This window comes from Anticarsia gemmatalis, chromosome 17, assembly GCF_050436995.1.
Source record: "Anticarsia gemmatalis isolate Benzon Research Colony breed Stoneville strain chromosome 17, ilAntGemm2 primary, whole genome shotgun sequence".
Taxonomy (NCBI): domain Eukaryota; kingdom Metazoa; phylum Arthropoda; class Insecta; order Lepidoptera; family Erebidae; genus Anticarsia; species Anticarsia gemmatalis.
The window spans coordinates 1,516,371-1,538,239 of record NC_134761.1 but is presented as its reverse complement, the minus strand read 5'-3'; the positions used below and the strand labels follow the sequence as shown (position 1 = coordinate 1,538,239).

At 33.3% G+C, this 21,869-nt stretch overlaps 1 protein-coding gene across 4 annotated transcripts in view; it reads left to right on the top strand.

The window, feature by feature from the left end:
- The first annotated feature begins 7,089 nt into the window (after window positions 1-7,089).
- LOC142980038 (zwei Ig domain protein zig-8-like) overlaps window positions 7,090-21,869 on the top strand; it is a 248,613-nt gene continuing 233,833 nt past the window's right edge. For 3 of the 4 annotated variants that reach the window (XM_076125312.1, XM_076125314.1, XM_076125311.1), the window contains exon 1: window positions 7,090-7,220. The gene's annotated coding sequence lies outside the window, so the exon portion shown is untranslated. The remainder of the gene's footprint in view (window positions 7,221-21,869) is intronic. The other variant, XM_076125313.1, reaches the window with a different exon arrangement.

The window sequence follows — 21,869 nt, the reverse complement described above, 5'->3', positions numbered from 1 at the left end:
TTTTTAATATGTGTGTGTACTCATTAACACTAGCTAGAGGAACGCTTACAATATTTTAATTGATACTTTGCTGAAAATATCTCACAAATAAGACTCATTCCATATAAAAACTTACACAAATCCTCCATTTCTTGAAGCAATATATTTAATTCAAAGCCTTTAAAACGATTAGTCGGATAGACAGTGTCTGACCGCAAGCCTCGGCTTTCCTTCACACATCCAATTACAAGCCTTGAATAGAGCCGCTTAACCGCAGAGCTTCTTTAATGGATATCTAGAATAGATAACGCGAATGGATAATAGTACTGAATGTGTTTTTTTTTTAGAATATAATATAATATTGAAAAGTTTTGCTAAAATATATTTTTTCTATTGCTAACCTTGGGATCCCGGGGTTTAAAAAGGTCTTTACTTAATTTGTATTAGTAAAAAAACAAAATATTTACAATTATACAATATATTTACAATATAAAATATGGATACAAAAGGAGTGCGTCACGCGTCGTAGAATTTCTCCTCACCATCGTCGACTGGTAACGTACCCAGAATGCTGGCAGCATTGCCACGTTGGATGGCAATGCTAATTCTTTGACCAAAGTAAAGGCCAGCATTTGTATTGGTTAATTTATTCCCAATAGTAGTCCCGAGTTTTATATTAATATGTCGATGCCGGTATATGGCAATAGGTTCACCCCCTACTACATGGGCTCAAAGGCGAGATATTATTATACATATGTGTATGTTATGTATTTTTTCAATAAATACTGTACTTTAATAGTCATCAACATTATTTTTGTTTTTCAACTTTTGCCTGTGATTCTTTCTGAGTCGCTTTTAGGTAAAAACGGTTTTATCGCTCCCTAAGATCTACCAGGCATTTGGCCTAAGACGGCCTTAGTCGCTTGACTTCATCAAATTTGATTTAGCTTTTTCGTAGATTCATCGTGAGAGTAACGTAGGCAGGTAGACAGAGTAAGGAGGAATAAGTAAGTAATTTTTCCTAATAAAGAGAACAATTTCATACTCAATAATCAATAAAAACATTCAAATAAATTTAGAACTCACGACTAATTAATTAATTATTTGGGATCAAACGAATAACTGTAAACCAAGCGACTGGAAAAAGGGATAATTTAAAACGTACGCGTTAGGCCGCCTGCACACGGGCGACTTGACGGGCTTAGACGCGATTTTATACGTGATTTGAAAGGATTTGCACGGTGATGTCTGGTTTGAATAAATTGGGTGATAAGACATGCGTTACGGGGAAAATGAGGTGTTTTGTGGTTTAATTTTTAAGTAGGTTATTTTTTTGCTTTTCGAATTGCTGACAAGACATCATTTTCGGTATTATTTTTTGTGTAATATTCAATAATGTTATAATAAGTTTAATAGACTCAAAGTAACAGAGATAATAAATTTACATTATTATTTTTTTGTTTACTTACTTTGTTTCAAGTAAATGTTTTACATTTTCTGCACACAAACTGCGACACGTATAAATGATGTAGAAAGTTCCGTCTTTTGGTGAATACTCGTGCTGTGTGTCGTATAAGAGATAAAAGGCCTAAAAAGAAACCTAATAAGATAACTAGGAATTTTTATTACAGAACCTAAGTTCCTAAATATTAGTGGATTAAAAGAACTCATTAAATTTTCGATATTATTTATATTTTCATTTTTGAAACATGAAAACCTTAATTTGTGAATTTAGATAATATTACACTATCGTAATAAATGTTTACCATATATAATTATAAAAACCTGATACCGGATAATGAATTATTAGTTGTTATTACAAAGTACCATTTGATTAAAAGGAAACTATATTACAGTTTCCGAATCTCGCCAAGAGATGGCGTAATCTCGGATCTTCTCTTTAATGTCCTATTTAATAGGTGGCTCGTCCTAACTTTATCCTGCATTAATCACAGTTGCCAAACTTCCTAAGTGTCGATTGTTTTATGTTTTTACACTGTTATCCGTGACACAGTGTTTGGTAGATGGTAGAGCAGTGGTGTAGTTGGAAAACATTTTGTGTGGGGTCTAATGGGATGTGTTTGTTTATCTTTTCGACTGTATGTAGAAATTTTATTGTATTTTTTGCTATCTTTAGTATAATTTCCAGTTTTGGGAAATCTTAAGTACACGTATAGAGAGGCAATCTACGCCACAAAATTTGTGAGCAGCAGTATTAAGTTTGATGCAAACTATAAAATGCACATATTTTTGAGTTCGTAAAGTAGTGAATTGTATTTGTTTCGATCTCAATAATTTCATTGCGTCATGCATGAGTATAAACAGCTCTTGAAAACAATAATGCCACCAAAAACATTCTGTAAAAACCTGAAGTCTCGCAGCTCAGTCTCTCTGCCGTAAAAAGTGGTGAGATCTATAAAAAACCAAGTCGATTCATTTATTAATTTCAGTACTTAAGGGCATTCTGTTTTAAGTTATTACATTAGTTATTATCATGGCAATATTACAAATATTTTACGTTTAAAACAAATAGACCGACCTGGCCATCGCATGATATGTACATATGTATTACACTACACAGCACGACGAGAAGTTAATGCTCCTGAAATTTTAATGGCGAATTTGTGTTTTTTTGCAGATATTTTTAAAGTTATATTTTCTCCAAAAAATGTTATTTTTAGTTTCTTTGCACTTAGTCGCATCATGTACAAAGTCCTGCGATACAAAATTAATTTTCCAAACCTTTCTTCTAAAATATTAACTGTTATTATTGACAATTCTAAAAATAGCAAATACGGTCGTTTACGCTCACTGCTCTATACACAAAATGTATACAAACCTCAGTCTTAAATAGAGTTTTAGCAGTTATCAAGTCAACTAGAACAACGAACCCTTGCCTCAATCGAGTCAGCACGTGATGAGAATCGTAAGCCTGCTGTTATAACGCTGATACAAATGTTACAGGGGATTTTACATGGTTTGAGAAGATCTTTGGCTTTAGACCTTGGAAGTATTGATGTGGGTAGTTGAGGATTTTTTTGATAACCAGATGAGAAGTGGGAATCAAGAATATTATAAATGCGCAAGTTTGATTGTTTTATGCATAAATAACTTAATGGATTTTGATGTGAAGAATAAAAGTTCATGTAACAGGAAACACACGTAGACTTTTTAAATATGGCAATCACGGGCAATAATTGTGTTGATATATCGAATTTCAGTCTTTCAAGAACTTTTTGCAGAACTATAGTTTTGTTTCAAACATACCTATGCTCGGTTATCATGAAAGACGTTTTTCACTATTGAGTAAGAGATCATATAAGTCATTCTTATATACAACACATTCTAACATACATTTAATTTCATGATTTCAAAAAGTCATCGGGCTGTTTTTTTCATTCTGATATTTTTTTTTTATTGTGTGCGTAAAATATTCAGAAAAACGTAGTAACACACTAAAAACTATTATAATTACTACCGTATTTACGTTATTTAAATATAAAACTCATAGAAAATTCCCTATAACATAAACAAGAAGGATTTTCCCCTTACATTCTGAGAATTTCTTCAGAGAAAAATCCTTCGGTATTTTAGTATCAGTATTCCTGGAACGGAACCGAGAACATGCGTTTAACTTAACCACTAGCGAGTAAATAGTAATAAACAACGTTAGTAGCAATGCTTTTACAAATAAATGAAGTTTTTAATTGCACACTTATATTATAAAATGCAAAGTGTACGCATTATTGAAAAAACTGCTGAAACGGTTGGATATAATTTTGCATGCAAGATAGTTGGTGATCTGGGGTAAAACATAAATGAATTTCTTCCACATGTTAGCCCGGAACGAGCCTGCTAGCAACTTTTAACCCCTCCCTCTTGCTGGAAGGGGGCCTTTTCACGTGCTTCTTGTAGCACGGAGATGCTCTGCGGGCTTATCACGTATCTCAGTTGACGACTTGTGCGCGTCAAATTAATAGTCACTATTCAGTACATTGCTACATTTACTACTTTTGCTACAATTCCTAACGTGTTAATCGCTATAATCTAGGGAGGCTAGACTTTCAAATGGTTGAAAGTAAACAAATAGTAGTTAAATACTTTTTACGTGCCCTCCGAAGCACGAAGCCGCCAATTTGAAATATCACTATGCGGTCACCCATCTATGGAATGACCACGCCAAGGTTTGCTTAACCCACGTATCGTATACCAACCGGTGAGCGATACACATAGACTATTATTATTTTCTCTTTTTTTATTACGGGGTATACTGATTCGTGGACGAAGTCGTAAGAGTAAGCTAGTATTTATACAGCTTTAAAATCTTGCTTTTCCAGCTTCCAGCTAAAATACGGCTTGTTCTATAGATTTTACAGCAGTGAGTGTAACAAACGTTTGGGGAAAGATTAATCGTAGTCAGCGAAATATCGCCCGCCATTTGTCATATCCGGGCTTATTGTAACTTTTTTATGGCACATCAAAATTTTATAAAGCTATACTAATTATATAGTACTTTTATCTTTGAATAATAGGAGACTGTTTGTGACCGTGGTGTTAGTTTAAAATCAAAGTTTCCTGAAGTTCAGGTGAAATACGATATAGAATATGGATTGTTTTAAATGTAATCAAAATCACTATGCATTCATATTTCCTTCTTAGGTTTGTTCTCCTTTCCTTCTTAGGTCTAAAAAAACCTATGCTTTTGTAATACTCTCTTTTATAAAATAGTGCATCTATTATTTATTTATTTATTTTATTTATTTATTTAGGGAAAACAAACAGTTACACACTTTTCTTAATAATAAATATTAACAAACAGTTTTATACAAAATTAAATGTGTAGCTCACAACGTTATCCACGTATTATTAAAGAAATATTGAATATAGTTAAGCAAACTCGGGTGCACCCAGTTAATAAACTAAAAATTATATATATTTATAAAAAAATACAAAATGAGGGAACCATAATAATTATTAATATTATGAAATAGCCTCCAAGTTTGTGCACAGCCATGCTCTTTATTCCCTCTTCTTTAGACCAAACCAGCAAGACCAGCGTGCGGCTTCAAATCCAATTAACAAAGCATTTTCTGACAGGAATACTTAGGAATATTTTTATGCCTAACCCGAAATTCGAACCCAAAACCAACCAACCACTGCGCCACAGAATCACACTCACACATAGTACCTATGCTTTAAATCATTTGACACGGATAAGATCCCGGGTTACAAGCGAGTGAATCCTTGTACTACTCACTCCTGAAGCGCGATTCTCTTTTCCTTTTTGGAGTATAGATAACCTCTTCAGCGCCTCTAGCGTTCTCCGTAGTAACTATTTTCGTTGTAGATTTTTAGTGTTAAACTCTCGTTACTCGATCTTCCGACTGTAGAGATTCTCGCTCCTGTACGAAGACAAAGGTATAAATATAACAATAAACACAAATATTAATATTCTAAACAGATACCGGTACAAATGTAACTCCTGTAGATAGGCGGCGTCAGTGCCATGATGTATGGTGCCGACGTGGCTTTGTTGAAACACTGCGGGGTGCACGCTAATGTGCTTATACCATTGATAAGTTGGAACATTTCGGGTTGGGAAAGGGGAATTTGTAGGCTTTGATTTAAGCAAGTGGTAGAGATCCGTAATAGCTAGAAAGTATTCGCATTCCTTGCAAGATGTAAAAGTCTTTTGTTACATATTAGGAAAATCCGAAGTTATGTGTACATGATACGACATACTAATTGATTTGAAAGTGTGTATGTATGTGCATTAAAAATTATTATTACCTGTTTTAACAATGAAAAGAGTTATCTTAAAGAAACATTGCTTCAGTCAAAGTTCCTACAAAAGTCCCTAATGTAGACCAGCATATTCATAGTTGAATTCTTCTTTTAATGACAAAGGTAGAAACCCTTGCTAAGCAGTGCTGCTACGAGGGAGCTCAGCCCTAACAGAGTAAAAACTAAAATAATTAAAGCGGCATTGTAACTAATTCATGTTTAAGGTTAGAATAGCTTTGGTTACATATTTTTACAAGCATGAGCACAATACTAGCAATCCTATTATTCCTTCACTGTACTCCAAGGCTCGTGTCACAATTACCTTATAGAATCAACAAAAAATCCCTGCACACAATAAACGTTAGCTAAATATAACACCCTTCATAAGATAGGGGGAGCCACACGTCACGGGCATGATCTATGGTTTCCACGCGGTTCCGTTTTGTGCTAAACATGCATCGCACGGATGTAGGGGCTGCGATAGAGACGTAGCGAGGGTAGTTTTTAAGCCTTGGACTCTACCTGATATAGTCATTTTATAAGCCTATAATTTTTGTAAAAGTAGAGTAACCAGTTTTTGTGAAATGCGCGAGTGTAGAAGCGCTAAAACATGTATTAAAGGCTCAAAAATAAATTTACTAAGTTATGTGTGTACTACAAGTTTTAGTACAGTAAAGAAAAACATCGTGAGCAATCTTTGTTTTCCTGCTAGTTCTATAAGAAGGCCTTAAAGCCAGTAGTTTCAGCCTGCACTTCGCCAACGTGGTGAACTCAGGGCCTAACTCACCAAAGATTTTAATTCCATTTTATCAACGAGTAACACAAATATGTGACTACCCTTACTCTTAAATTAAACGTCTAGTCACAAACTAAGTTCTTAATTACTCCGAATTAAAACATCCTATACCCTGTCATATAATTAAAATACAACACTCTACGAAGACGTTGAACGGAAAACGTTCCAAGAAACCTATTCATCTTAATTTACAAACAAATAATCACAATTTCGCGTTGAGACGTAAACATACATCCATTTGATCAACTACTAGTCGACTCGTAAAAGCTACGCTCTCTATATTCATTGAACGAACAGTTCTAGCTTTAATCAACAGATGGCAGCACTTGTACCATTATTTTCGACTTGAATTTTTCGACTAAATTGTTTTACATTCTGAATAATTTGGTTTAATTTGACTTTGTTGTGTATAAGAAGTAGGGTTTGTGGTTGAATTTATGGAGTTTTTAAGAGTAAATTCTTGCTATGGTTCCCGGGACGGAGGCCAAGAGCGACAATAGCGCCACTCCGCGAATCCGCCGCAGTCGTTACCCGCCCGCCCAAGAGACGCACGCTCCCGCCCAACACGCGCTCGAAAAAAAAAACCAAACATCGATTTTTGTGATCTTGTGTTGTGTGTGTGTGACAGTGTGTGTGTGCAAAAAAATCGGATGACAGTCATGTAAGTAAACAGTGTTTTTTAATATTTTTTAAGGAAAAAACTAGCCGGTGTTAAATTGTACGACGTTTAAATTGAAAACAATGTTTGTATTCTATATTCAATTTGTGTGTCACATATATAAAAAGATTAAAATCGGCACTTTGATGCCTAAAAGAAATTGTTTGAATTAAAAACAATTTGAGAAATTGATTGAATTTTTAATCAAACAATTTGTTTAAATAATTGATTAATTAATTTGTTTTAATTGTATTCAATGGGGGAAGTTTGGTAATATTGTCTGCTCTATAAAATTGAGTGCTAACATATATGTTCGGCTGAAACTGTCGATCGTTAAAACTTTTAATCGGCCATTTCTCTCAATTTTATTGCCGTAATGAAATGGTATTTGGTGTATAATTTGTTGAAGTTAAACTAAAATGTGGTATGGTTGTTTTACCGATAATTACTGTGTTGTTTATACAAATAATCTATATTCGAACAGTATGGAATTAACTAGACATGTTTTATGGATCCAATAAATATAAAATAATTTATAGATTTATATGCAATACTATTCTCTGTTCTCTGCCTACCCCTATGAGAAGAAAGCGTGATTATATGTATGTACTATTAACATAACATCACGCTCAATTACCATATTATAAGCAGAGCCCTTTCAATGTAACTTACCTACTATTTTTGCAAGGGAATACAGTAGTTCAATTGAACTATCTCGAAATATTTTTGCTTCATCAATATTCATACATACTGAATTGTTTTACATAATTCAATAACAATATAAGTATGTAAATATTTCAATAAAAGCTTTGAATATTCGTACAAATGGATAAACATATTAAAATACCGATCTGTTTTTATTTCATGATATTTTGTCAATTCTATCGTTAGTTTCAAATTGCTAGTTCGATGAATTTAATTTATGTGTACTTTGCATATTTTTTACATCTGGTTGAATAATTTGTATTGGATCATTTTACTTTGTTGTTTAATGTATTTTCCATTAGGGCAGTATTTTTTAATTTCTAGTTATGTTATGTACTAAAAAGTAGAACAATTTTATCCCTTCTGATACGAAAAAAAACTTGTGGTCAATTTGAAAGGTGTGAAATTTGAAATACTAACGTGGTGAACGAAACGCGGGTGTATTTCATACACCTCTGCCTATATTTTCGGGTAGAACTGGCGTGATATTTTGTGTTTTATAACGATTGATAGTTTTGGACATAATTATATTCTATCTTAAGCATTGGCAGACTTAGAATCTTCCAGACCCACTCGCACTAAGAAAAGTCCAGAACTCCAATCTAGTTTTTTCTATAATAGCTTCTAAAAGTAAGTTAGTTAGCTTGTTAGCTATTTATTAGTAGTTTCGTAGTCCGTAAAAAGACTTTGTGGTCGTTAGATGTGTGGTTATTATCAAGTAAGTGAGGTACTAATGCTTAAGCCGTTTCGATTTTAAGTCGGTCTTACATTGATAAGACTAACGACTATATATGCATACATAAATGGACGCATTCTTCTCATGGAAATAAGCAGAGAGCGAGGAACACCACATAACACGATCCCTTCCAACTTCTTTTGTTTAATTAATATTCAAGAAATTCTGTATTTATTGAAATAGCTTATTAAGGTTATCAAATAGATGTAAAATCTGTCTGACTTTCACTAATCTAAATTACTATGGACACAATCGAAATCAAACAAACCTATTTTAGAAAAATCAACCCCTATCCGAACCGAAATGGGGGATGAAACTACACTAGTAGAGTCGCTAGTCAAACGGTACATACCTGTAAATAGACAAATTTTCTCGCGCGCTAAATAAAGCAATACACATTTTTATATTTTCAGACTGAAAGGCGTATCTAAGTCTATTTTAGGAACCAGATTAATCTGGAAAGTCTGTACCCAGGCGATTGAGATCCCTCTTAATGCATAATAAGACAGTCTACACCATCTGGGTTTTATCGCTTAAATATTTTACGGTGAATCTTTTAGAAGATGAATGTTGGTAGGCAGAATATTCCAGTTAAAGATTTATGGTCATTGGTTATGTGCAATGAAAATATAACTTCAGTTTTATGATTTAAGGGCTGTATGTAAAGATGTATTTTTGAGATGTCTGTATGTTTAGGACATAGGTATGTTGTTTCGACATATTAGGTCGGGGAAAAAGTCTTTTCGCATTATAGTATGTATGAAGGCTCACTGCAAGAAAACTAATGAACCGTGTACTAATTTGTGATTCTTGAAACCAAAGAGATATTATTACAAGTTCATGCATACTATAATGCGAAAAGACTTTTTCCCCGACATAATATTTTGACCGATAATAAAAAGGTTACATTAAGAATTTAATACTGTCGACAGTATTATTTACTGACTAGCTATAGTTAAGATCGAACTCCGGGCTGCTATTGAAGACAATTTCACAGAAATTGAAGAGAACTAATAGCACTTTGCTTGACATTGGATCAAGAAGTTTTTTTCTGTTCTTTTAAATACAGTCATACAATTTGATGCCGTTTTCATAGGAGAGTAAAAGATTAATGAAAATTCATATTTTTATACCGATGTAAGTAAAGATTTACACTGTTTTGTGTGCTTATAAACGTTTAGTGCACCAATCTTTGAAAACGCCAATAGTTAGTGCACTATAAAGACATCTAATTTCACTAACAACATTATCAGTCTATATGAAATACAATTCTTGATAGAAGATCTCAATTCACCGCCTAATGAATTCATCGTTTCAAAGATCAATTCTGATTCACTCGCGCGTCGTATTGTTGATTCATTATTAATGGTTTCACTGACACCCCTGAATGAGACCTGTTTTTTGTATGTACGTGTGATTTTCTTTATTTCTTTAATGAATTGACGGATTTATTTAAAGGGTTTTGGAGCGTGAACTGTTGGGTGGGCCTTTATTATGTTCGCATTTAGTAAATCGTACCTACTGCAAGATGAAGAGCTCGTGGCTTAGTTAACAACAGCCGCGCGGATCCATTACAGAGGTTAATCTACGCTTGCCGAGGTTATTCTGTGGATGGGTGACCATCTTATACATAATATTGAGTTCCTCCGGGTTTCAGAAGGCACGTTTAATTGTGGGTCCTAGTTGTCATTTTCAAAGATCTCTGACAGTCGTTAACATTAGTTAGCAGCTTGAAAGTTTGAAGTTGTTATAGTATGTAAAAAAAATATTTTTATACAAATTCAGACGCTGCAATTATGCAGTAACTTAAGAAATCTCTATATGGATACAAGCGCTATATGAGATGTTAAAAATAAACATTTTAGTAAAGTGCTAATGGAGCAATATCAAAACGCTTTCAAGATAAACATTAAAACCCTCCCAAAATTTGATATATGGTAATTAAAACACATATTTATGACAAAACAAACATCTTTGACCCACATACACCTCGGCCATTAAACATAGACATCGGGCGTTATCCACCGGCCACAATAATTATTGTCTAGCCAGCACAATTACAGCTCTAGTACGGTCTAGTCTATTGTTTAGTAGGCTGTTTATATTACTGTAAGGGAGGATTTTCACTTATGTTAGGTAATGCTCTGTTTTATTAATATCTATTCTAATATTATAACGCTGAAGAGCTTATATTTTGTTTGTCTGTTTGAACACGCTAATCTCAGGAACCACTGGTCCGAAACAAAAAAAAAAACAGTGTTGCATAGTATATTTATCGAGGAAGGCTTTAGGCTATATATCATCACGCTACGACCAATAGGAGCAGAGTACCAGTGAAAAATGTCTTGACCCATTCTCTCTTATGTGACGCAAGCGATGTTGCGCGAGTCAGCTAGTTTTAAATATGTACAAGACATTAGATGATTTTTATTGTGTCTGAGCTGGTGGGGTAAGAGGAAATATGAATTTATTTTGCCGTTATTTCGAATAGGATGTTGATTTATACACCTAATACCTATGCTTACACCCTACAGTGAAAAATAAATAATGATGATTATTGTATAAGTATTGCAAAATCATGAAATGACTGGGGATGTTAGTGACATAAAATTTCTCAATTCGCTATTTTTTCACAATTCTGTGAAAAATATCTTGCAATGAAATCTTAAAATTTAAAGATTATTTTTACTATCGGTCCTATATCTGTGACTCAAGTTAAATGCGAGAATTTTGCCGCGATTCTTTCCCGAGTATTTTGCGCGAACGTTCAGTCTACGAACAGCGTGAGCTGAGTGCCTCTTTTGAACACGGTTTTATATCTACTTATTTCAAAATTTTCTAATATTCCAAAATTAAGAGCGTTAATAAAACTACCGCCTAACAAAGTTTTAGGTTCCACAATTGCCAGTACAACCTATATAAGTGACTATATTCTATTTCACACTAAGAAACACCTAGTTCGATATTTGTCTAAGCCAGGTCACGCATCTGCAGTGTACACGTAGCTTTAGGCGCCGGTTGTGTTTTATTGAAGTGCTAGCGACTACCGAGAATTACAGTACTGTTGTACTTCTACTTATAGTGTTGTATTTGTACTTATAGTGTTGTATTTGTATTTAGAGTGTTGTATTTGTTCTTATAGTGTTAAATTCTTACTTATAGTACTGTACTCTTACTTATAGTTTCGTGTTTATTTTAACTAATTTGCTAGCGTAGGTATCCTGTTGATCATGAGGTCTAGAGTTCGATTTCCGAGACCATCAAAATACTATTGGTCTTTTCTTATTTATATTTTTTTTGATAGAAGTCCAGAGATTACTTGCTATAGGCTTGCCCATATAATGTAGGACTGACTAATATTGGAAACCAGCTGACCCGCGCAACTTCACTTGCGTCACGTAATTTTCCCCGCTTTTGTAACATTTTTCGTTGCTACTCCGCTCGTAATGGCCGTAGCGTGATGTTATATAGCCTATAACCTTCCTCGATAAATAGGCTATCTAACACTGAAAGATTTTTTTAAATCGGACCAGTAGATCCTGAGATTAGCGCGTTCAAACAAACAAACAAACAAACTCTTCAGCTTTATAATATTAGTAACATGAGTGTATTTCATACGCCTCTGCCTACACCTTCGGGTATAACAGGTGTGATATGTACGAGTATGTATGTAATATACCTAAGTAATGCTACATATTTATTGACACTATTATTTCTTGTCATAGTAATTGAGTTATCGTATTCAGAGAGCTAAAAATAAGAACTATAGTTTATGGCATCGAAAAGTCTGTAAATCAAAAGATTTTGGGTAAAACAAATACCTTTGATTGACTACTTACTTTCAAAAGATTCAGACAGGTATGATAGACAGCTCTGCCCTTAAAAAAACAACTACTATCTTTAATATTATAATCTAATCCCAAGACGAAACTCGAAGAAAATATAAAGAAAAATGATTCTCCTAACCAAATTAGACATAGTTAATTATACAGAATTAATGTTCTATGAAAAAATACTCTTCAACTTTAGCTATTAAACGTATTCGGTGATAAATGGTTTTACTACATTGATTCAAATTGGATTTTGCAAAATTCCATTATGTTACTTTGAAGGATGAGACGCCGGATGAGATTATCCGGAAAAAGGAATCGTTCTTTTAAAGAGAATCGCAAAAGAAATGCTACTATTGCTATCTCTGTCTTACTTAGAGTTAATGGCTAATCTTGTGATGTGCAGATGAGAGAGGATGAATTTTTCATTTACGATTGTACATTCAAAGAATATATTATATACTAAGATAGATACGTAAAATGTTTTATCCTTCTATATTAAAAATACGTAGTCCTGTATTAATAGATGATGATATGTTTGCAACTCCTTAATGCCAAAATTACTTTTTAAATATAGATGGAGTTAATACGCTGCGGCATATAGCTCCTACCTAATTTATTACATTTGAACTAAAAACAAAAAAATATGTGCATCTACATTTATAAAGTTGTTAGCAGAACAATTTTCGAATCTTTTACTATAGAAAAGTTGACATAATACAAAGATAATCGATGAAATGACTGTTGTAATTAGGCAGTTTTATTCAATGATTACAATTTCATGAATACATATAATAGTATCCACTAATAATGTATTTATAATATTGTAGATATTTTCCCGTGTACCATTTGGAGTACAGTAATTTCTAACAATGAGTGAACATTATAGACACGTACTCAATAGGAATTGTTGACTATTTTCATACATTGTTAGAATACTTTTGTATACCATAGATATTTTCTTTGTTAAATTCTTTTGAATCTGATTATCGTAAATGACAATAAATACAGTAGAATGTATTTTGATAACATCACGGAAACTGAAATTATTATACAGATAAGAGTTTTTCCGTAATAATTGTATTACAAATCGAGTTGATTAACTATTATACTATAACTACTCAACTTTTTTGAGGCGAACATCGGACAAAGTGAGATGAGTATGTTTTTATCGTTTGTGGTCAATCTAGTGTCAAAGTTGTTCAAGCCGCCGAGTAAGGCAGAGAGGTCAAGAGAATGACATATTGGAACAGGCCTTTGTCAGTTTGTTTTTTGATTACTAAAATACATAATATCACGGCTGTTGTACCCAAAAGTTTAAGCAGTGGTGTTTAAAATAAACCGGTAGTTCGCCATTAATAATGTTAGTCCAAAATGATTTGGGACGAGCCTATGTGTGTCATATACCGGGAACGTTAACAAAACTAAAAAAGACACTATCTATCTTTCTTATCGTATGGTTAGTGGTCAACCTAGTGTCAAAGTTGTTCAAGCCACCCTAAAGACCTATGACGTGGCTTCAAAAAAAGCCATTTTACTCTGAGGTATTAAACCATTCATGAAATTCAGCTTAGCCCTGTTTTCAGTACTACTGAATTTATTATGTTAGTTCTAGTTTATATACGTACGTAGTGCAAAGGTGTTGAAACTACAGATTAATATCACGTTTAACTAGAAACTGTGCCAGAATCGTGTATGAAAACAGTTTTGACATAAATATGATGAGTTATGAAATTGAAGTGGTGATGGGTGGCCAAAGTACAGCTATAGATCTAATTAAATACTGGGCAGAATGACAGCTGCAGTAGTTCAGTAGTCCTTAAGCCGATACTACTGTATCTGAGGATCTTGGGTTCGATTCCCAGTACTAGTAACTATAGTATAACAGTATTATTTTGTTTTAATAATTCTTAGCGCGTTAATCGTTTATTGTGACAACGAACGAACGAATCAGGCAAAGTTCTATAAAAATTTTCATTTTCTTCTACAATGTTATCGATATTGGTAAGCCCGTAGCTTGATTACCATAATAGAAAGTATAGCTTAAACGTGACGATAAATTGGTTACCATCAATGTACATCTTCATCTTCCTCGGATGAAATTCGTGACATGTTAAAAAGAATATATAAAAATGAAACTAATATATTAAGGCCTAGATAGGCCCAATTTAAAATAAACCTAGGCTGATGAGGTAATATTTAAGACTTACATCAACTATACTATGTGATCAATATTCTTCTCCACATAGTGAAAAAATCCTACTATTTTTTGTTTCTCAAAACCTACCAAATCAATAAAGAACCTTATTACGCAAAGTTTCGCAACAGTTAATTTCAGTGTCTAATCTGTCCACGTCTTGATCGCGTGTCTGTCTGTCTGCTTGATTGATTGAGATTACTTACTATTATTTTGTTCATGGTATTCGTTGTGGAATATTTTTGTAGCGAATTTTTTTTGATATACGAATTGGTGGTTTGGAATACGTAATTGTGTTAGTGATAAAAGTTGGCTTTTATTAGATTGTCAAACTATTTTTGCTTTCTATTGTAGTTAAGTTAAATGTTTTAACTGATGAATTTTCTGTTTTAAAGATACGTCGTGGATCCAATGTCGGTATGAAAGGTCGTAAATAGATTAGTTTACAGTGGTTAAAACTAACATTATACCTACTCCATATTTGACTGACAAAAATTTATGATACTGAGGCGAAAATGACTAACAGCACCTTTGTGAGTTTTTGAGTTACTTTATTAATTGTGCCAAAATCATTGACAATGTTTTCATTTCACTTAAATGTCAAACATTTTACACAAAGGCAATAAAATAGCATCGAAATAGTCACAAGATACCATGAAAGCCATCATGCTATAATTTTATTAAAAATTGCCGAACTACAAATCTTTTTATCTTTCTCTGTTTGTATATTCCCTCCGCTTCAATTTTATTTCTCCACATGTCCTGTTGCCACAAAAGCTGTTATTTACATCGAGTTTCAGGTGGCCTCAGAGGCTCTACTCAAATAAAAATATTTGTAGCACGTCTCCAAAGATATTAAATTCCTTCTCACGTTAGTCGTTGTTAGAAATGTACTCTTTTATTATATTTATGAAAGCACTTTTAGGTATACCTGGCGGTGAATACCAAAATGTCATTTTTAATATTAGGCCTATTGTTTGGTCTTTTTTCTAGAGTCAAAAAGAAAAAAGCCTTTGAAATTGCTTATAGGTTTTGAAGTTAGTGGCACACGTTAAATTGTCATTCCAGCTGTAATTTTCAAAGATCTCTGACAGTGACAGAAGGTTGAAAGTCTGACAACCAGTCTTACCGAAGGGTATCGTGTTACCCGAAGGTAACAAGCTTGGTACTTTGTTCAAATGCAGAGCTCGACAAAATGTAATGTAACAGTAATGTATAAACATCTGATTCTAACTGTAAAATCAGCAAACCCTTCCGAAAAAGTAAACGGTAAAACATTTCCAACGAATTGAACATTTTGAAATATACTCACAAATCTAAACTGCGTCCTTCCGTAGAATTATCACGATCAAATATACGTGTCGCTCACATACTATATAGTTATATAATACATATATGTGAGAATTGGGCAACAAGCCAAGTATTTGTCGTTTGAACCGAATTTGTTTCAATGTAACCGGAAAATTGGGCAAGATGGAAAAATTACATTTTTGATGTAACTTTTAAGAAATGAAGACATAATTTTGGCAAAAGCAGGTTACCTAAATTCTTTATTATTCTATTTATTGAGAGTTACTTTATATCGGCCCTATTTCAGCTACTCTCATTAATTATTATCACACTGCCAAAATTTATCTAAATCGATCACTATTTTTCGAGCAAAGGGTCAAAAAAACTTTTACTTTCATAATGTTAGTATGAAAGAAAAAAAATATGTTTAAAATATTCAGGATTATAGGCGTAAAATGTTGATACTGTTAATACAATTATCACTAATTACAGTATAATCCCGTAATCTCGAGATAAACAGTCACGCACACTTCTCACCAAACGGTACTAAAGCGCGACGGTTTAAATAAATATAACCTCGATTAAATCTAAAAATATATAAGAAATGTCAATGTCAAACTAATTATAAGTTTGTAGGAAGAAATAAAGTTTGTTGTAGCTGTAAGACAGTTGAGAAATATCTCGAAGATGTGAGGAAGTGTGTTCAATTTCTTTGATGTTCAGAAGCAATTGGATAAAAGTTTATGGACTAATCTTAAATAAGGAAGTTAGTTTTTAGGTGTAAAAGTCTTTGAAATATAAAATTAGCTAGGAATTAATTATATATATTTAGAGCTTTTTAGATTTATTCGTACAAACTAAACAATCCCTAATTAACTTTGATCTGTTGTTTTCTGTTGTCTATGTGTTAATCCTAGTTATAAACGAACTGTGTACCAACGTCAATCCGATTGGTACTTTTGACGGAATTGCTAAGCGAACATCCAAGCATTTGCATTATTTCATAATATTAGTAAAAAGTATTTTAAGATTGTACAAAAACGTGTTCTTGTACAATATGAATTTGAAGAAACCTGAATAAGTAGAGCTCGATCAGATATGACTGACGTTTAACTGAGGACTTATACCCCGCACAAGATAGCTGATAATGACAGACCTGAATACTGATTCCACAAGCAGAGAACTGGTGATCAGCTTTACTATAATTGTACATAGACTTATTTCCTTGACATAACATTATTACAATTCATTGTCAAAAATACAAATTGCACTGGACAAAATATTTCCGAGTTGATTTACTTACTTTCCCTAAAGTAAAAGGGAGCAAAATTAATAAAATACCTTCTAAATGCTAATAGAGTTTTGGGGTAATCCCTTTTTGAGAGGCGTCCGTTATAATTTTATCATTGGTAACATTTTCGCAATTTCAAAACAGGTAACACTGCGGTGTGTGTGATTTTTAAATAAAAATTACGGACATTATGTAATTTATCTTTGGGTTGAGTAATACTCGTTTTTTAAATGGAACCTTGTATTTTATAACTGGGGATATATTTTTCTGTAAACAAGAATACTTGTCCTAATTGTGTTGGGTAATATTATCGGTCTGTCTACTGATTACAACGTAATACGTTTGAGTAAAAAAAAACGTATGATCAATGTGTCACTCTGACGTTTCCTTAATTTTTTTTTAATTTCCCTTGGTTATGCTTGGATCGAGCAATCGTTACCACGGCTTTGAAACAATAATAGCGCAATTTTCTACTACTATCGACTATCAAGAGCCGGCTAGGTACAGAAATTTAGGATGAAAATCTGATCAGCGCCTCTATCGGGTGCCATAGGAACTATGTATATTCACTGTAAATTAAAATTTTAAATGTAAAAATCTCAATACTCAATAGTACCGGCTGTCGAGAATCGAGCTACTACAAGTACTACTTTTAAGACTTCTAATTCCTTACATTATAATAACACATGTTTTACATAATAAAACCATATTAACATATACAGCAAATGCAAATTTTGATGAAACTGTCACATATTTATAAAATACAGCATGTTCTAATAACGTGTTAGGCATACTTAGGTTATGAATCGTGCCAGCTTGTAATATAAATGCTTAGGCATTAGACTAACATGTTCACAACATTTCCTTCGTGACGCCGCGCCTTATAATAAGTTTGTAGTATGAAATATGACTGTGGGCCACGTATACTTGCTACTTACGATTTGTGGATTTTTTGGCGAAAAATGTAAGCGTTTTAATGTAGAATGTATGAAAACGCTAAGTACAAAACGTAATAGGTTTACCCCCTATTACATGAGACTGACATTGAAAATAACGAAACAGAAGTTTATTTATACTCTTCTGACTTTTCTTTTGGATATAGCCTTATGTATATAATGAAGATATTTTATTAATTTGTCCTCAATGGTGAAATATAATTTTGAAATCTCTGTCACTTGGCTTTAATTAATTAATATCTCTATTGTAAAAACAATGCTTGGCATGTTACTGAAGTATGGACCAATTAAAATTAATGAACTATAAACCTGCTGGTGGCCAACATAATAACAGTCGAGAAAAGATATTTAGTAGTAGCACGAGTAAAGAAAATTGGGCTTTAACGTATTACTTCTTCAACATAGTTAGAAAGCATGACCTTTCTAGTTACAGCATAAAAAAAGTTTATAAACAATGAAGCATTCAAAGCAAATGAAACGCAAAAAACAACATAATACCAAAATCTATATCCAAAACACGCAAACAATCTCCCAATAAATCAGGACTGTCCGTTTTAAAAACCGCAACGTGTCCACCGTACTCGGGTCCCAATCGAACTGACGAGGGGACAACCTACTTACCTTCGTAAACAGGATTTCGTCTCCATCCGAGATATTCACAAGGAATTCTAATTTCATCACAACTGGGTATTTATTTAATGAAACTAAGTTATTTACTGTGATAGCTGAGGGGTATAGGCATTTTCCTCCTACGTAGAGTTCAAATCGAAACCAAGACAACAGAATAATCCATTTTCGTAGTTATTATTATAATTATAAATAAAAGATAATTATCTTTTTTTTTAACCCATTACTGTCCCACTGCTGGGCAAGGGGGCTCCGCCGGAACGAGAAAGCCTTGAGTTCACCGCGCTGGTGCAGGTTAGGGACTTATTTCTGGTGATTATCTCTTGGTGAAGGAAAATATCGTGACGAGACCTTCGAAGTTTAAGAGCTTTTGAAAATAATTGTCTAAGAGATCTAGTCACCAATACACTTGGCCTGGAAGAAGGACTGAAATCTCATTCTGGAAAGAGACTCGTGCCTAGCAATGGGGACGGACAGTATTGGGTTAAGAATAATATAGATATACTCTTATATGTATACTAGATATATATTATATTATGTGTACTATTACTATATGTAAAAAATATGTAAATGTTTGAAAAAGAATGTCAACAATGTAAAAATCGTATTGGTGATTTTATTAACGGATTCAGTTTCCATTAGTCATAACTATTTGTGATATAAATGTTTTATACATTTATTATATTAGGTCTATATTGTTTATGTACATTACATGCATACTTTTGACGAATTGTATTTTGAAATTACAAATTGAAGCGCGGATATGACATAGGCAGGTCGTGGGAAAATCATATTTTGTAAAGTATGTCGTGTTAATATTATTATTAATTTAAGACGATTTCAAAAACAACAGTTAGTCTTTGAGCAGTTTTTAAGCCTATTTAAGTGTTCCACTACAGAGCAAAAGCCTCCCTCATTTTCATTTCATCATTTCTTTCTGTAGATACCTCATATATGTATAATTTTGCTCCTCTAAAAATATTTTTACTACCCACATCATCACGTGCATCTTCAGTATTTTGTCGTTTTCAGTATATTTATTTCGTGCTCACAGCACTTTACTTTGTCCATCAATTAGAACCCAAAAAAACAATTCCCGGAAATCTTTTCTCTCCATCATTCGTTCTTTCAGGTAGAACAGTGTGATTTCAAAGGGAAAAAGACTATCTAGTTTTACGACCAGTAACATACTATAAATTCTGTTTACCATGCTTATTTATGCGAAAATAAAAAACAGGTCAAGTGTAAGCCGCTGCTTTGTACGGAACCCGTAACCTATTTTTGGGGCGACAAAGGCAGGTTATAATTGGTTCGTTGCGTGTTAAAATGTACAACGAAAATGGGGTTTATGTCTTATAAGGGTTGAGGGTTAATATGTACATTTAAGGAAAAGATTTTTAAAGATAAGTCCAAGACTTAAACGAATTTTGTCTTGGGAGATATTTTAGGAAAACCGATTTTAGACAAAATCTTTATAAAAAAAAAAATATTCTAAAAGATACATCGTCGTTTGTCGAACTAGTTTCCTAATTATTGATGGATTCTTATATACATTGTTCTTATAAATTAATTTTATGTAAGTAAGTACATAAAATTAATTTATAAGAAACATGTTTTAGCTCAGCAAAAACACCCAGACCTAAGCTTGTTAAAAACCTAAAAATAGAATCAAATCCATAACCTTTTCCATACTTACAAAACGACCACAATTATAATGATCTTCCAAAATATATTTCCGTAACAATTTTCATTTCCATTTATTTCCAAAACCGTAACATCTCCCAATATTTTTGCGGACCCCGAAAAGGATTTAACCACCCAGATCCCCGTAAAAAAGTTACGGGGGTTGTAAATTTCGCGACGAAATTTGGAGACTCAATTGAATGAAAGATATTTGGACCCCATTTGATGTTCTATTGTATATCTTTGCAAAGATATATTTTATGCAGTCGTGACTTTTATTTGAATAAAGATAGCTTAGCTTTGCGGCTGTTTTTTTATACTTTTTAGGGTTCCGTACACGAAACGTAAATACGGGAACCTTTTGCTGTGACTTCGCTTTCTGTCTGTTATTAGGCTGTATCTCATGAACTGTGATAGTAAGACAGTTGACATTTTCACAGCTATAAAAACAATTAATAACCACCATAATAACAAAACTAAAAAACAGAATAAATTTAGTATTTCAGGGGTCTTCGATACAGCAATCGTGATATTTTTGGCGTTGGACTCGTGCTTCACTATCTGAGTCTCCACCTGGGTGAAGCACGCGTCCAGACTCATATTTTTTCCGTTTTTATATATGGTACGGAGCCCTTTGTGCGTGAGTCCAACTCACAGTTGGCAGGATTTTTATTTATATAAAATCTTTTCCACGTCACGATTGATTCTACGGATTTACCCCTAAAAAGTAATGGTGGTTGTTGATTATTTTTCCGTATTTACCGTGACAGTTTATTCAATGTCTGAGCTGATAAAAGCTTTTAATGGGTCTTTAGAGCAAATTAGAAACGCAGAACGAGGAAAGGAAATGCCGAGAAGAAAAATGTTTTCGAAGAATTCACTGCGCGACGCAAAGGAGGTTAATTTGTCAATATCTTTTAAAACTCTTTCTTCCTTCAACGTAGTGCACTAGTACAAAAAGAAAGAACAAAATTGCTATTTAAAGTTTGTAAAGCAAAGTAAAATTTAAAGTTTGTAGACTGATAGCCGAGTGGTATAAATAGGCACGTTACACACGAGTGGTCGACCATTCGAACCCGAGGCAACACACCAATGACTTCTCGAAGTTATGCGTGTATTAAAAATAATTAACATTTGCTCTAACGGCAAAGGGATTGTTGTGATGAATCCTAATATTTCTTGAAGGCATGCAAAGTCCCTAACTTGCATTTAGCCAGGGTGGTAAACTCAAGGTCTATACTCTCTCTATTCGGAACGCCTTGCCCAACAGTGGGACAGTAAAAGTAAAAAAAAAAGAAAAGGAAAATAACGCGTTACGTTCAAGCTATGGGACTAAC